Source organism: Mustela erminea, chromosome 10, assembly GCF_009829155.1.
Source record: "Mustela erminea isolate mMusErm1 chromosome 10, mMusErm1.Pri, whole genome shotgun sequence".
NCBI classification, from domain to species: Eukaryota; Metazoa; Chordata; class Mammalia; order Carnivora; family Mustelidae; genus Mustela; species Mustela erminea.
In genome coordinates this window covers 74,027,994-74,044,911 of record NC_045623.1, presented here as the reverse complement: position 1 = coordinate 74,044,911, position 16,918 = coordinate 74,027,994, and the positions used below count along the sequence as shown (strand labels likewise).

Sequence of the window (16,918 nt, the reverse complement as noted above, 5' to 3'; positions counted from 1 at the left end):
CAGGCTGCAAGTCCACTGACAGGAGTGGTAGGGAAGGGAATGAGCTCGCCCCACCTCCCCAGCAGTCCTCAACCAATGACCAATGGGAGTTGGTGTATATATATCCAAGTTCCTCACCCTTGACATGCAGTAACTTTGAGTCTTATATTCTACACAGCTTCCTACAGTTTCTCCAAGAAATTAAGCTCTAGTAACTACTGTGATAGTTTGTTTGACAGTTTGTTCTTTTTTTTTTTCAAGATTTTATTTATTTATTTTACAGACAGAGATCACAAGGAGGCAGAGAGGCAGGCAGAGAGAGAGGAAGGGAAGCAGGCTCCCTGCCAAGCAGAGAGCCCGATGCTGGGCTCGATCCCAGGACCCTGGGATCATGACCTGAGCCGAAGGCAGAGGCTTTAACCCACTGAGCCAGCCAGGTGCCCTGACAGTTTGTTCTTTATTGACCTTTCCTTCCCTTTCTCACTCCTCACTTTCCTGCTGGTGTTTCCTAATAAACAGCTTGTTGTTGAATCCTTGTCTCAGGGTCTGTTTCAAGGGGAATTCAGATTAAGACACCCACTCTCCAAGTAGACATCAGTCCCTCTGGTGTATGCGTCCTTGGTGTTTCCTCCTTCCAGCTCTCATCTTTCCCGGGGAAACTTTCCTGTGTTAACTCATACACAGAGCACACACTAGCCCACTAGCTCCATCACAGTCCAGACTCTGAGTGCAGTTTGGGCTAAACTGGGACATCACACTATACCTGTAAGTAGATGGAAATGAGGGTCAGAGAAGGAAAGTGATGTTTCCTTCTGGTTGTATCTGTGCTGAGACTTGGTACACCTGGTCTTGGTGTAGATCTAAGAGGCTATTTTGAACTGCTCCTGGGTGGGAGCTTTGAATGTGGAAATGTAGATCACAATGCTGTCCTTAATCCCAGCAGCATGGTGACATGAGGCTCCCACTTTCAAAACGGCTTTGCCAAAGCCTTGAAGGTGACACAGGAAGTAAATGCAGAGAGTCGCATGATATTAGACCATCTGTCTCACAAATAATAGTCTGTTTTCTTCACCCAGAGACATTCATTTCCATTCTAACTCTGAGCTACCTCCATGCAGTGTACTAAGCATAATCTGCCCTCTTTTGACCTGCCTGGGAGCTAGACTGCAGACTTCTCACTGTCTGGACACTGGAGTGATTATGATTTTCCAGACTTCTCGCTATCAAAATATCTATTGACTGAATACAGCACATAATCCCAATTCATTTACAAGCAACAGAGACTTTCTTACACAAGATGAGACCTCAATCAGCTTTTCTTTTCTTGATCCAGCCTCTGCCTGCTCTGTGTACAATGGCCACTGGGTATCTAAGAGGCAGCTTTGGCTGCTCCCTTTGCTTTGCTTGCAGTTTTGTCTCAGTTTCCCCTCACTGTCACTCACCAAATGTCTGGATTTTCTAAGCAACGCTGTAATTGGCTCTGCATTCCCACCCATTCTGTTTTTCATTTGTCCTAATGCTTTGGAGGAAGATTTTATCTTATGTTGTAAGAAGATCACAGAATAATCTTTTCTATCCTTATAAGGCTTTGACAGGTTGAAGTTTCATGCTAGAAGACACAGCTGTATGGTTGCTCAACCAGTGCCATTTGTATTCCTGTCTCATACAGAGCAAGGGCATGTTTAAGAGTCCACACCGAGTTCTGGGTAGATACACCGAGCTATAAGCTCCATTTACAAGCACCTGAGACCTCTTAACTCTCATCCGGTAGTTTTCAGAAAAATTGTGGCTGAGGGTTGGCTTACGTTAGCCTAAGGAAATGGTGTTTATAACTTTCTGTGACAACATAACAGAGCAGAGATGAGGAAACCCAGGGGGACTATTTCTTTGGCATTACTAAGAAGCCATAGTTCTCAGAGATACCCTTGAACAGTTGACCTTGCTATTGGGCTCACCTTGCTATTACTGTTGCTGCTAAGTTACAGAGAAAGAACATTGCCAGCTGCACGAATATAGGCGGTGGGGTTAGAACCACCCACCCTTGGGCCAAAACGCAAATTGAGCATATACATGCACATGTGCGAAGTCAGTTACATTCCACTTCCAGAGAAAAAAATGCAACTGTATCTTTTCCAAGTCCCCAGTTGTTTAGACAGTCCCATTTACTTACTTGATTGAAAAAATTGTCCTGTCATTTTGTGTGTGTGACTGAATCAGAAAGAGGATGGGTCAGGGGACCTGGAAACCACACCTAGTAAGTCAGTCTTGCCTTGTTCAATGTTCTGCAGACCTGAGAGTCAGGTCTGGTCTGAAAAGACTCAGCAGAAGGCTTCATATGGTCAGGTCGACATCTGCAGATTCAATCTTCTACAGGCTTTCTACTCTTAAGGTGTTTTAAGGTGCCCAGCATAGTCCTAGTACGTAGCAGGTATTTACTTTTTTTTTTTTTTAAGATTTTATTTATTTATTTGTCAGAGAAAGAGCGAGTGAGAGCAAGCACAGGCAGACAGAGTGGCAGGCAGAGTCAGAGGGAGAAGCAGGCTCCCTGTGGAGCAAGGAGCCCGATGTGGGACTCGATCCCATGACGCTGGGATGATGACCTGAGCTGAAGGCAGCTGCTTAACCAATTGAGCCACCCAGGCGTCCCAGGTATTTACTTTTTTAAAGATTTTATTTATTTATGTTAGAGAGAGAGAGAGAGAGAGAGAGAGAAAGCCAGCACATAAAAACAGAAGGCGGGTGGGGGACAAGAAGACTCCTCGCAGAGCGTGTATCTAGAAGCAGGGCTCTATCTCACGACATTGAGATCATGACCTGAGCCGAAATCAGGAGTCAGACACTCAGCTGGCTGAGCCACTCAGGCACCCCCATGGAGGAGATTTAATAAATTATTTTTGAGGAAATGGATGAACGAATTTCTAGCAAATCTCTCTTAAAAGGCAAATGGAGAAAATGGCTAGAGGAGAATGAATTTCAAGGTCACATTATCATTTAGTGAAAGAGGACTGGGAATGAAGGTGGTCAGATAAATGGGGGTGTGACTGTGTTTTGGTGTCAAAACAACCGAAACTGGTTGGGGACTTACAAGAATTCTATCCAAACGCCAAATTTCCTATCTGCAAACTTACTAATGGGAGTAGATCTAACCAGAGATGCTATCTAGTTTTCTTGATTATTTCAGACCAGGCCCAGTATTCAAGGCTTGATTAAAAAAGCATCTTCTCTTTCAACCATAAAGCTGAAAAGGTCCCTTAAGATTTTTAAATCCATCCCCTCAGGGTACAAGAAGGCAGTCTTTAGAGTTTGGCGCCCCAGGCTGTCCAGGACTTAGAGTGTTGAAGAGTGGCTCCCAAGGCAGACCAATAATTTTTAGCTCTGGTAGCTAATGCTCTTGGCTATTTAGCAAACTTTTACATTCACCCATGTGGATAACAAAACTTGCTCCTCTTTTTATAGGAAACATAACTCAGCCATAGCCCATTGTAGAAGTCCATTTTCCTGGCTCAGTGATTGGTCCGCAGGGGACATGTGACCAAGAAGAGCTAATAGGAGTTCCTCCTTGGCTTAAGCTCCACACTGTAGGTGAGAAGCCCTCTCCTTTTTGGTGGCAGGTTCTTTTTCCTGAGTTACTGTTAAGTCTGGGGCTGCAGGCTACCATCTTTCCTATGGCGCAGAAAGCCCAAGAACTGTAGGAGAGAAACCAAGGGAGCAAAAGTGTACCGAATAATAAAATTGCCTAGCATTTAGAAAATGCTGGCTTCCCTTCACTATCAGTCTTGTAAGTTCAGTCTTCAGTCAAAAATCTTTCAGTTCTTGGGGCGCCTGGGTGGCTCAGTGGGTTAAGTCGCTGCCTTCGGCTCAGGTCATGATCCCATGCTCCTGGGATCGAGCCCCGCATCGGGCTCTCTGCTCAGCAGGGAGCCTGCTACCTCCTCTCCCTCTCTGCCTGCCTCTCTGCCTGCTTGTCATCTCTCTCTGTCAAATAAATAAATAAATAATCTTAAAAAAAATCTTTAAGTTCTTTAGTTTTTTGAATAACAAATAATCCATCTTGGGCCTTTACCTATGGTCTGTATTTTTTATTCTCCCCAGCCGGGGAGCTCTGAGGAAACGTTGGCAGAGCAAGTCTAGCAGAGGAGTTTCATAGAACTAAGGACACAGATAAACAAGATAGATATTGTCTCTATCTTCAAGGAGTTAATACTTCAGGGAGGAAAAAGACATTAGCACAGAAAATGACAACACAATATGTCAAATGCAATGACAGAATTTTGCACTAGAGGCTGTAGTGGGATGGGTCCAACTTCACGGACAAATGCAGTGCAGGGGAATGAAACTTTGGTCTTCATAGTTGCATGTTCCATCCATAAGGTCAGCACAGTTAAAAATCTCCGGGTAGCTATTTCTGGTGCCACATATAAGTGTCCAGCGTCTATACTGAAGTACCGACTACTAGAGTGTTGTCTCCTGTTAGTGGGGACTTAACTTCTGAACTGACTTCCCAGAAGACAGAGCTGTCCAGACAGCCCAGGACTTCTTAAATTTCTTTCTTTTCTTTTCTTTTTTTTTTTTTTTAAAGATTTTATTTATTTATTTGACAGACAGAAATCACAAGTAGACAGAGAGGCAGGCAGAGAGAGAGAGAGGGAAGCAGGCTCCCTGCTGAGCAGAGAGCCCGATGCGGGCCTCGATCCCAGGACCCTGAGATCATGACCTGAGCCGAAGGCAGCGGCTTAACCCACTGAGCCACCCAGGCGCCCCTTTCTTTTCTTTTCTAAGACAGGGTCGGGGGGAGAGGCAGAGGGAGAAGGAGAGAATATTAAGCAGGCTCCACACCTAGCACAGATGTCAATGCCAGCTCCATCTCACGACCTTGAGATCATGAACTGAGCCAAAATCAAGAGTCAGATGCCTAACTGTCTGAGCCATCCAGGCGCCCCAGACAGCACAGACTTCTATCCAAACTCAGCTATAGCTCCTAGAGAGGAGGGCAGGACTTGGGAGAACTGGTGGTACAGGCAGGGAGTGGAATCAGGCAGGAGACAGCAGTTGCTGGAGACCAGGTGTGGGTAGCCCAGAAGAAATGCAGATGTTTAGCTAACAGCTCCAGAGGTCTCATTTACTCATCTGCCCTGTAAGAAAGCCTGACTCTTCAGCCCGGTAGCAGAAATCTTCACTTTCTTTACCAAGCAGATGGGAAGAAACCACACAAAGTTCTGCCCTGGACAGAGGAAGCACTAGTCCATAAATACCTGGAAAAATACTCAGGCTTACTAGTGATTAAAAAAAAAAAAAAAAAAAACCACAAATTAAAACAACAACAAGATACCACTTTTCCCCTTTCAAATTAACCACTGTTTCCTTAAAGTTAACAGGTATAAGCAAACAGGAATTCCTAGTTACTGCAGGTGAAAGAGCAGGCTGATACTCTTTCTGGAAAACAATTGGCTTTAAAATGCTTATATCATTTGATCTTATGTTTTCACTTACCTATCTATTCTAAGAAGGGAAGTTGACATACGGAGACCATGGTAGACATCTTCTGACTTATATTCTCAGCTCATGATGTTTCACCTGTCTTTGAGAATGGAGGGTCCTGTTCATGTCATCACCCTCCTTACTCCAGTCTCATTGATCCATTGACCTTGATCCATTGGCTACTGTTGACTGGACCAGGGTAGACACCTGACCAAACTAGGTTAATTATCTGTCTCACCTAGGAATTCTGAGCTGATATCTTGGATGGACGGAGTGTGAAAAATCAGGAATTATGTCAAGGCTATTATCCTCCAGAGAGAATGAAGAGCAGAGAACACCAGTTTGTAGAGAGAGGAGAATAAGGCAGGGATGTGGAGAGAAGCAGGGAAAAGAAACAGAGATAAAACATTCTCCAGAGCTTTCCATTGCACATTCTAGTTACTTTATGCATTCCTGCCTCTTCATTCTATAAAACACAGGATCCTTTTAACAGCTTATAATTTTTCCTTTAAGACAACTTAGTTTTGGGCGCCTGGGTGGCTCAGTGGGTTAAGCCGCTGCCTTCGGCTCAAGTCATGATCTCAGGGTCCTGGGATCAAGTCCCGCATCGGGCTCTCTGCTCAGCAGGAAACCTGCTTCCTCCTCTCTCTCACTCTGCCTGCCTCTCTGCCTACTTGTGATCTCTCTCTTCAAATAAATAAATAAAAAATCTTAAAAAAAAAAAAAAAGACAACTTAGTTTTAATTACTTGGAGCCAAACACTAATAATAGCTTTATAGCTAAGGGAATGGTTGAATAAATAATTGTACATTCTTTGTATGTAGATGATCTGCCATTAAAAATATTTTAGAAGACTATTTTATGATATGAAAAATGCTCATCCTACAACAATTAGTACAAGTACCAGGATATACAATTTCCTGTGCCCTGAAAAAGTTTGAAAACACACTAAACTTTTGGCATTAGTTACCCTGGGGTAAAATTTCACTTTTACTTTGTAAACCTTGTTTTTATTTGAATTTGTACTTGGAGCATTGCTAATATTATTAAGGTTATGTTAGAAACATTTTCTCTATATATACTTTTTAATTGCCATCCTTTTAGTGGTTACATAATATTACATTATAAGAGAGTATCATAATTAAACCAGTCCTTACTATTTATTAAGTTTTTAATAGTTTTCACTATTGTTTTTAAAGTTTTACTTATTTAAGAGAGAAAAAGAAGCATGAGCTGGGGGGTAGGGGGCCGTGGGAGAGGGAGAAGCAGACTCTCAGCTGAGCATACACAGGGCTCTATCCCAGGAGCTCAAGATCTTGACCTGAGCAGAAGGCAGACACTTAACCCACTGAGCCACCCAGGCACCACATTACTGTCAATATTTAATGTAAAACATAGAAGCTGTTGTTGGCCATGTTTTCTGCTGTATGGACTGAGGAGTGAGAAAGCCAGATTAGATAAGAAGAGTATTAATTCAATATGCAGAGAATAATAATGAGATAAAGAAGGAAGATCTATAGCATTCCAGCTTCTTCCAAGAACAGTTTATTGAACTCCAGTTTAGTTTATACAATCTGTGAGTTACTTTAGGATCCCTCCAATATATTCTCTTCATCAGTTAGGGATGTATTCAGTTTTAGGTAATTAACATGGCCTAACCATATAGGAATTTATTTTTCTCTTAAAAAAAAAAAAATGCATGGAGGGGCACCTGGGTGGCTCAGTTGGTTGGATGACTGCCTTCGGCTCAGGTCATGATCCTGGAATCCCGGGATCGAGTCCCACATCGGGCTCCCAGCTCCATGGGGAGTCTGCTTCTCCCTCTGACCTTCTCCCCCTCATGCTCTCTCTCACTGTATCTCTCTCAAATAAATAAATAAAATCTTAAAAAAAATGCATGGAAACAGGCATCCAGGGTAAGAGCAGCTGTTTCAGATTACAGAATGTCATAAAAGACCAGGCTTCTCTGTCTTCCTGTTCCACTATCCTTAGTGTGAGAAAAAATAGAGGCTGTACCTCCCAAGTAGAGTCTGCTGCTGCCTTATCAAGAAGAGAAGGAAAGGATAAAGAACAGAGGACTAAAGGAATACCTCTGGAAACCTAACTCTGAAACTTTCTTTTATTCTCTCAATGGTCAGAGTTGGGTCATACGGTCACTCCTAAGTACAGATTACCCACATTTTCACTCTAGAAAGGTAAGAATTTTTAGCTGCTATAAGCACTGCTGTCCTGTATAAAATTGGTATTCTTTCACATGGAAGACTGAAGAATGGATATTGGATAGAAAATTAGCAGTGTGTTCTGTGCTTACCTCATTGAATTAGGTTTTGAACACTTGAAACCAGATACATTTTGACTAATAACAGCCTTCATCATCTCTTTACTAGATTTTTGTATTGAGGCCCCTTCAAGTCTCCCTGCCACTGATTCTTGAAATGGTGATGCAAATGCAACCAGCCTTCCCAAAGCACTTCTCTGCCTGACTATTCCATTGCCTAATACAGAGGTCAGCAAACCTTTTCTGTAAATTCTAGGCTTTGGGGGGCGCCTGGGTGGCTCAGTGGGTTAAGCCTCTGCCTTCGCTCAGGTCATGATCTCAGGTGAAAGGGCAGGTTGATACTCTTTCTGGAAAGCAATTGGCTTTAAAATGCTTATATCATTTGATCTGATGTTTTCACTCACCTTTCTATTCTAAGATCTTAAAAAAAATAAACAAAATTTAAAAAAAAATTCTAGGCTTTGTAGGCCAAGTGGAAAAATTGAGGATATTACACAGGTGTTCATATAGCAACAGAGAAAACAGATTTCCACAGACTTCTAAAAAATTGTTATTATTTATTTATTATTTTTTAAAAAACATTTTATTTACTTATTTGACAAACAAAGATCACAAGTAGGCAGAGAGGCAGGCAGAGAGAGAGGGGGAAGCAGGTTCCCTGCTGAGCAGAGAGCCCAATGTGGGGCTCGATCCCAGGACACTGAGATTATGACCTGAGCCGAAGGTAGAGGCTTTAACTCACTGAGCCACCCAGTTGCCCTTATTTATTTATTTTTAAGATTTTATTTACTTGACAGAGAGAGACACAATAAGAGAGGGAACACAAGCAGGGGGAGTGGGAGAGGGAGAAGCAGAACTTCTGTCCAGCACAGAAGGCAATGCAGGGCTCAATCCCAGGATCCTGGGGTCATGACCTGAGCTGAAGGCAAACACTTAACCAGCTGAGCAGCCCAGGTGCCCCAAATTTCCACAAACTTTTATTGAAAATATATTAACTGGGTTGTTTGGCTTTTCTGTGTGTTTTTGTTGTTGTTGTTGTTGTTTCTATTTTTATTTTTTGTAATACAGTTCTACTCATAAGGAGAATGGAGTTCTTTTTTGAGGGGAGCTAACATTTCATTTAACTAGGGTTCAAAATTAGTGTTTTCTATCATTAAATAGATTACAAATGTTGATCTGTCACGTGGGCCTAGCAAAAATTGGCAGCAAGCCAGGTTTTTAGTTTGCCAACCCATGGCCCAGTGCCTAAAGCTTCTACATTCTGAAGTTTGGTATTCAAAGAGTTTCCAAGATTTGGCTATTTATTGCCTTTCCATCTTATTTCTCAAGACTTCTATTCACATACTTTACTAGTCAAACTAAAATATTTACCATTCACTATAGACCACCTACATATCCCCAAGTCCACTCCTTTGTTCATGTTGTTCCATCCAATGCCAATAGGCATTGCCTATTTCTCATGACTTGTACATGTTTTAGTTTTTATGGTAGACTCTGAGATCCTTCAGTGCAAGTATTATGTCTAATTCATTTTGTTACTCCTTCAGGATACAGCATGAACAGACATTCAATAGATAGTTGTAAAATTTAGGACTGGATACTGGGAGAGAATGATTCATATTGGGGAAATGCCCTCTGGAATTCTATAATCAACAATAATAACAACTGTGTGGTAAAGCTCTTATCTAACTCACTGCTATGGGAACTCTTTAGTTTTAGTGCTCACTTCCTTGTCCTTTGATGGATGATTGAGTAACATTAATTCTCATGGTATATATACACTACACAGATTATTTATATCTGCTAGGGTCTGGTCAGAGAAACAGAGCCCATTCCAGTAGATAAATAGAAGGAATTTACTATAGGGAGCTAATTAAAAAGAGATTAGTGTAACAGGGAATGGGGAAGCAAGTCAGAAATTAGGCACAACAGGAAACCTCTACCACCCCCAGGGCTGGAGAATGAGAGGAGGAGGAGTTGTTAACAGATCCCATGACCTGAGACAAACTCAGTGGGAACTGAAACCGTAGACTCAAGAATTGCCCTACAGGAGCTGAGAGAGGGAGAAAGGGAGGCTGGGGAGACCTGGAATCATGGAAAAGGCATAGCCTATGTTGGAGATTCTGTCTGTAACAGAGAGCCTCCAACATCTTCCCCACTAAATAAGAGTAACCATGTTAGGAAACTTTAGATACATAATTTGCATGAGCCAATCCTCTGCAAGATAGAGCAAAGCAGTAGAAGGCCAAGAAATCAATCTGAGATTAGCACAGTTAATTACGGATAAAGTTTACAAAGATGTCCCCAAGTGCATAAGATTTTAATTTTATTTTTATTTTTGAAAAATTTTATGTATATATTTGAGAGGGAGAGGGATAGAGAGAGAGAGAGAGAGAGTGAGCACGCCATTGAGAACACAAGAGTGGGGAAGGGAGAAGCAGACTCCCTGCTGAGGAGGGAGCCCAAAGCAGCGCTCAATCCCAGGACCCTGGGATGATGACCTGAGCCAAAGGCAGGTGTTTAACCAACTGAGCTGCCCAGGCATCCCTGCATTAGGATTTTTAAAAATCTAACCTAAAAATTATAAAACATTAATAATAAAAATAGAAATGTCAGGGCTAAATGGACTTTCCTATTCTATTTGCTATTGATTTCTTTTTTTTTTTTAAGATGTTATTTATTTATTTATTTGACACAGAGAGAGAGAGAGAGAGAGAGAGATCCCAAGTAGGCAGAGAGGCAGACAGAGAGAGAAGAAAGCAGGCACCCTGCTGAGCAGAGAGCCCAAGGTGGGGCTCCATCCCGGGACCCTGAGATCATGATCTGAGTTGAAGGCAGAGGCTTACCCCCCTGAGTCACCCAGGTGCCCCGCTATTGATTCTTCAATATAGGTCATATTTTAAATCGCTTCATCCTTGGACTATGACTTTTTGTTTTTCTGGAGATTCTAATAGCCTTTCTTTTTTCCTTATTAAGAAACGTGTATTTTCTTTTTAAAAAAGATATTGTTTATTTATTTGAGAGAGAGAGTATGAGGGGGGTGGGAGCAGAGGGAGAGGGAGAAGGAAACTTCCCACTGAGTGCAGATCCTCACGCAGGGCTGGATTCCAAGACCCTGAGATCATCACCTGTTAGCTGTCTTCCATGTGATAACTCAACAATTCCATGTTTCCAGTGAGTCTCTGCAGTCACCTACAGGGAAGGGAGAACATGACAAATTTATACTCCCTCTTTTTACATTTTCGTTTGAAACTTACATATCTTAGTTGCTTTCATATAGCTCACTGGTCAGTTCTGGTCAAATGATCCCACTAACTGCGAAGAATGATGGGAAATGTAAGGAATCATATGGATATTTAGTGATCAATAAATGTGTCTTGCACATATCCAAGCAAAATAAATGTGTGTAACATGTATGTAAGTTTAAAGCATAATAAAATGTCGGGGACTGCCTCCGGCTGGGGAAGTCCCCGCCATTACAAGAAGGTGCTTGGCTCACTGCTAGCAAAGTACGCTGCAAGTATACAATGAACTTTCTGGTGAAGCCCGCCTAAAGGAGGACATAGTTATTGGCTGTATCAAATTTAATCAGCATAGTAACAGGACTCTCATTGGCTCTCCCCATTGCTTGACCCCTTATTGGTCACCCTGCTGTATATAAGCTAAGGAAGTTGATTAAATAAAGGGAAATGAAGCATTAACACCATACCAGGCTCATTGTCGTCCTTGCGGGCCGAGGGCGACAATAAAATAGACACTAGGAAATTTATCACCTCACCAAATAACTACAACATTACCAGGACAATTGACCCTGTCAGCTTTTGGTCTTCTAGGAATTTGTCACAAACTGGAATTTTATTTATTTATTTATTTATCTATTTCTTTATCAAATTCGATGAAATTTTTAGAAAGGGAAATTGTCAAAACATGTGTTGTAGTAAACACAGCCTCTTGACTTATACTTTCAAAAAGACAATGCTGGTTGAAAAATAGATTAGAAGGGGCAAATAGAAATGGGTAATCTAATCAGAAAGCTATTACAGTTGTACAGATGAAAGATGATAATGGCCTGGACTAGAGAGGTAGCAGTAGAAATAAGAAATGAAGAAGTTGATGTCTTTCTTTCTTTCTTTCTTTTTTAAAGATTTTATTTATTTATTTGAGAGAGAGAGAGAAAGAGCATGAGAAGGGAGAAGCAGACTCCCCAAGGAGCTGGGAGGCTGATGTGGGACTCCATCCCAGAACTCCAGGATCATGACCTGAGCTAAAGGCAGTGGCTTAACCAACTGAGCCACCCAGGCATCCCAGTTGAGGGCTTTCTATAAGAGAATTTGGTGATTGGCTGCATGTAATGGATAAGGAAGTCAGTGGCATAAAAGATGACTTCCAAGTTTTTCGCTTAAACAAATAGCTAGATAAAAGTGTCATTTTTCAAATGTTAGGTGAAAAAATATAACAGGAAGGAGGGAATGAATGGACTGATTCCAGGTTCAATGCAGGAAATATGCAAGATTATTGTGTGATGTCCTCTTTTCCAGAAAGCAAGGAAACTACCAAAGACTCCTGCGGTTTGTCAAAAGGATGAAAAGATACAGGAGGCAACCCAAAGGATGTCCCACTGGCCAAAAATGGGGCATTCAAACACTGAAGAGTAAAACCAACAAGGATTGAAACCAAGTGCCCATAACTAACCACGAAAATCCTCTAACATCCACTGGTCTCCTTTGGAGATAGCAGGGCAGTCACTATTATGAAAATTGTTAAACAGAGAATCAGGGACTATGTTGGCTTTTCCATTAAATCAAATATTAGACTTAGATTCCTTCATGAAATAATAGATTTAGGCAACAATTCTCATTGTCTCCAAAACCATTAGGATAGTTGTTGGGAAAATCTTGTATAATGGATAGATCAAGTTCACTATTTGAATTTGAATGTACTCATCAGCCTTATTGTCATTGCAAGTAGAACCACAAATTATTATGTGTCTCCTCACAGAATGTAGGGAGAATTACACAGCACCACTTATGAAGTACTTTTTCCAAGAAAAATGAACCTGAATTTCATCAAGCTTCCAGATATAACTACCAATTTACAGAGAAACACTAGGGATAGAGGAATATAAGAATGACACCACGGGGATCCCAGTCAACTAAATGTGGAATGTGGAAAATTCTATATGACAAATAACCTGGTTTCTTCAGCAAATGAATGGCATAAAAAGGAGGGAGGGAAAACTGTTTTATATTAAAGGAAACTTAAGAGATATATCAACCACATCAATGTATGAATGGTGCTTGAGAAGAATTTTCCAAACAACTGCAAAAAGATATTTTTGTGACAAAAGGAGGAAATTGAAAACAGACTGGGTATTAGATGATATTAAGAAATTATTATTCTGTTAGGTGTGAAAATATAATATGGTTATGTTATAAAAGTTCTTATCTGTACAGATATATGTTGAAATTATATATTATCTCAGATTTCCTTTAGCTACTCCAGAGGATAAAAACGAGTGTGGAGCATAAATAAAACATGAATGACAAAATGTTGATAATTATACAAGTTGGGTGGTAATGGTGCTTGGGGTTTGTCTTACAATTTTCTGTAAAAATAGAAGAAGTAGGGAGGGAGCAAATATATAAAATGCAACAGAGAGAGATGTCAAACAAGATGAAAACTGATCATTAGGTTTAACAGCATTGTAGATACTGATGATATTGACCAGCGAAGTTTTGGTGGAGTGGTGTAGGGGGAAGCTTAATTGGGGTGAATTTAAGAGAATGGGTAAACCAACTGTATAAAGACACTTTGAAGACAATTTGAACAATTTGGATGTGGCCCAGTTATCAGTTAATTTTATGGAGCTATTTTTAATTTTGTAAGAGGTGATAGTGACACTGTGTTATGTAAGAAAATTTTCTGGTTTTTTTGAAATATGTATGAGTATTTAGAATTGAAATGACATACTGTAGGGATTTGATCTAAAATACTACAGCAACAAAAAGAAATACAAAAAGAGATAAGATGAGGCAAATATGACAAATGTTCATAATTGAACATTTGGGATGTGTGCATAGGGATTCACTGTACTATTTTTTTTTTTTTTAAAGATTTTATTTATTTATTTGACAGAGAGAAATCACAAGTAGATGGAGAGGCAGGCAGAGAGAGAGAGAGAGGGAAGCAGGCTCCCTGCTGAGCAGAGAGCCCGATGCGGGACTCGATCCCAGGACCCTGAGATCATGACCTGAGCCAAGGCAGCGGCTTAACCCACTGAGCCACCCAGGCGCCCCACTGTACTATTTTTAATTTTTATTTTTTTAAAAGATTTTTTTGACAGACAGATCACAAGTAGGCAGAGAGGCAGGCAGAGAGAGACGGGGAAAAGTAGGCTCTCCCCTGAGCAAAGACCCCCCGCCCCATGCGAGACTCAATCCCAGAACCCTGGGATCATGACCTGAGCCAAAGGCAGTGGCTTAACCCACTGAGCCACCCAGACGCCCCCCCCTTTTTTTTTAAAGATTCACTGTACTATTTTTTAAAAAGATTTTATTTATTTATCTGACAGAGGGAGAAATCACAAGTAGGCAGAGGGGCAGGCAGAGAGAAAGGAGGAAGCAGGCTCCCTTCTGAGCAGAGAGACTGAGGTGGAGCTCAATCTCAGGACCCCAAGATCATGACCTGAGCCAAAGGCAGAGGCTTAACCCACTGAGCCACCCAGGCGGCCCTATTCTCTTAATTATTGTATTATGTTTGCAAATTTAGTAATAAAAAACTTTAAAAAATAAAATGGAGGAGTGGGATTAGATATAGCACAAATAGACAAATATTTTTAAGAAATTTTGCTGCACAGAGTAGCAAAAAATATTGGGAGTAGGTTCTTCTAGGTTTTTATTGGGAGTAGCTGATGGTAGAGGTGAGGACAAGGGGAACATTAAAGTGCACTGATAGAATGATCCAGAAAAGAGATGGAAAATTATATTAGAGAGGGCAGCATTTCTGGAGTGATATTCTTCAGTAAATGACAGAAAATGAAATTATTGAAAATAATAAATAATGATAATTAAGAAATTTGAACTAAAGTTATAAGTTTGAGAGTCAGCAGTATATAGAAGGTATTTTGTTATAAGGATGTCTGGTACTACATTATAATGGAAGAATAGAAAGTAGAACTTAATAGAAATTCAAGACATAGAATTAAACCCCTATTAAAATTGAAGTTCCCCTTAGAGTATAAATTCAGTGGGGCCAAGGACCATGTTCATCTTAGTTTACTCAACAGAAATAAGCCCTGACATGTAGTAGGCACTCTTTGAATGTTTGCTAAATGAATGAATTAAGGAATAAATGGAGGTAACATAGTAAAATATAAAGAGTATGAGCTCTGGAGATATTTATCAGGCTAACATCTACTCAATCATCAGGTTAGCTTAGTTTTGATTTCCTCAGAGGGTTCTGAACAGCACAGTGTCTAAAATAAGAAATTCAAGAAATTTGCATTTCTAACAAATTTTCAGGTGATGCTGCTGCTCTAGATCTGTGCTTCTCAGCTACCTGAGACTTAAAATAATTTTTTTGATTGCATAGACTGATATTTTTGTAAAATTCAATAAAAACAACTTGACTAAACTTGAGGTACAAGTATGGAGCTTTCTCAAAAAGTAAAAAAAAAAAAATAGAATTACCATGTAATCTGGTAATCCCACTTCTAGGTGTTTTTTTTTTTTTCATAAGTATTTATCTGAAGAAAATAGAAATACTGATATGAAAAGATACTGGCACCACCATGTCCATTGCAGCATTATTTACAATAGCCAAGATATGATAATGTCCACTGACAATAAATGAATGGATAAAGAAGATGTGGTGTATATGTATTGTAGAATATTATTCACTCACACGTCATAATTTTTTAATTTTTATTTTATTAATTTTTAAATTAAATAAAATATTTAAATGTTTAAAAATTTTAACTTTTTAAAGATTTTATTTATTTGTTTTAGAGAGAAGAAGCAAAGGGAGGGGCAGAGGAAGAAGGAGAAGGAGAAACAGACTCCCCACTGAGCAGGGCACCTAACACGGGACTCACAACTCTGAGATCATGACTCGAGCTGAAACCATGAGTCCCATGCCCAACCGAATGAGCTACCCAGGTGCCCCTTAAGGATTTTATTTTATTTTATTTTTTATTTTAAATTTTATTTATTTATTTATTTGACAGAGAGAAACCTAGCGAGAGAGGGAACACAAGCAGAGGGGGTGGGAGAGGGAGATGCAGGCTTCCCACTGAGCAGGAAGCCCGAAGTGGGCCTGGATCCCAGGATACTGGGATCATGACCTGAGCTGAAGGCAGATGCTTAACGATCGAGCCACCCAGGTCCCCCAAGGATTTTATTTTAAGTAATCTGGATAGCCAACGTGGGGCTTGAATTCATGACTCTGGGATCAATAATCACCCACTCCACCAACCGAACCAACCAGGTGCCCGCAAGTCATACTTTAAAAAGAATGAAATCCTGGGCCATCTGGGTGGCTTAGTTGGCTAAACATCTGTCTTCAGCTTGGGTCATGATCCCAGTGTCCTGGGATCGAGTCCTACACTGGGCTCCTTGCTTAGTGGGGAGACTGTTTCTCCCTTTCCCTTTGCTACTCCCCTTGCTTGTACTCTCTTGCTCTCTGTCAAATAAATAAATAAAATCTTAAAAAAAGAAAAGAATGAAATTCTGCTATTTGCAACAACATGGATGGACCTTGAGGGCATTATGCTAAATAAAATGAGTCAGACAAAGAGAGGCAACTACCATGTGATCTCACTTATATGTGGAAGCTAAAAACAAACCAACTGAAAAAACAAAAAAAAACTGAGCTCATAGACTGGTAATTGCCAGAGGCAGGGGATGGGCAAAATTAGTGAAGTGAATCAAAAGGCATAAATTTCTAGTTATAAAATAAGTAAGTCATGGGGATGTAATGTATAGCATGGTCATGGTAGTTATTAATACCATACTGCATATTTGAAAGTTGCTAAGCAAGTAGATCTTAAAAGTTCTCATCACAAGAAAAAAAAATTTGTAACTATGAATGGAGATGGATGGAGACTGAGAGATCATTTTGAAATAGATACAAATATTAAAATATTGCCTTATACATCTGAAGCTAATGTAATATAGTGTGTCAATT

At 40.4% G+C, this 16,918-nt stretch overlaps 1 long non-coding RNA gene across 1 annotated transcript in view; it reads left to right on the top strand.

The window, feature by feature from the left end:
• Nucleotides 1–12,948, top strand: part of LOC116567588 — a 32,738-nt gene extending 19,790 nt beyond the window's left edge. The window contains exons 2-3 of the long non-coding RNA XR_004276269.1: nucleotides 3,436–3,561; nucleotides 12,274–12,948. This is a non-coding gene — a long non-coding RNA (uncharacterized LOC116567588). The remainder of the gene's footprint in view (nucleotides 1–3,435; nucleotides 3,562–12,273) is intronic.
• The last annotated feature ends 3,970 nt before the right edge of the window (nucleotides 12,949–16,918 follow it).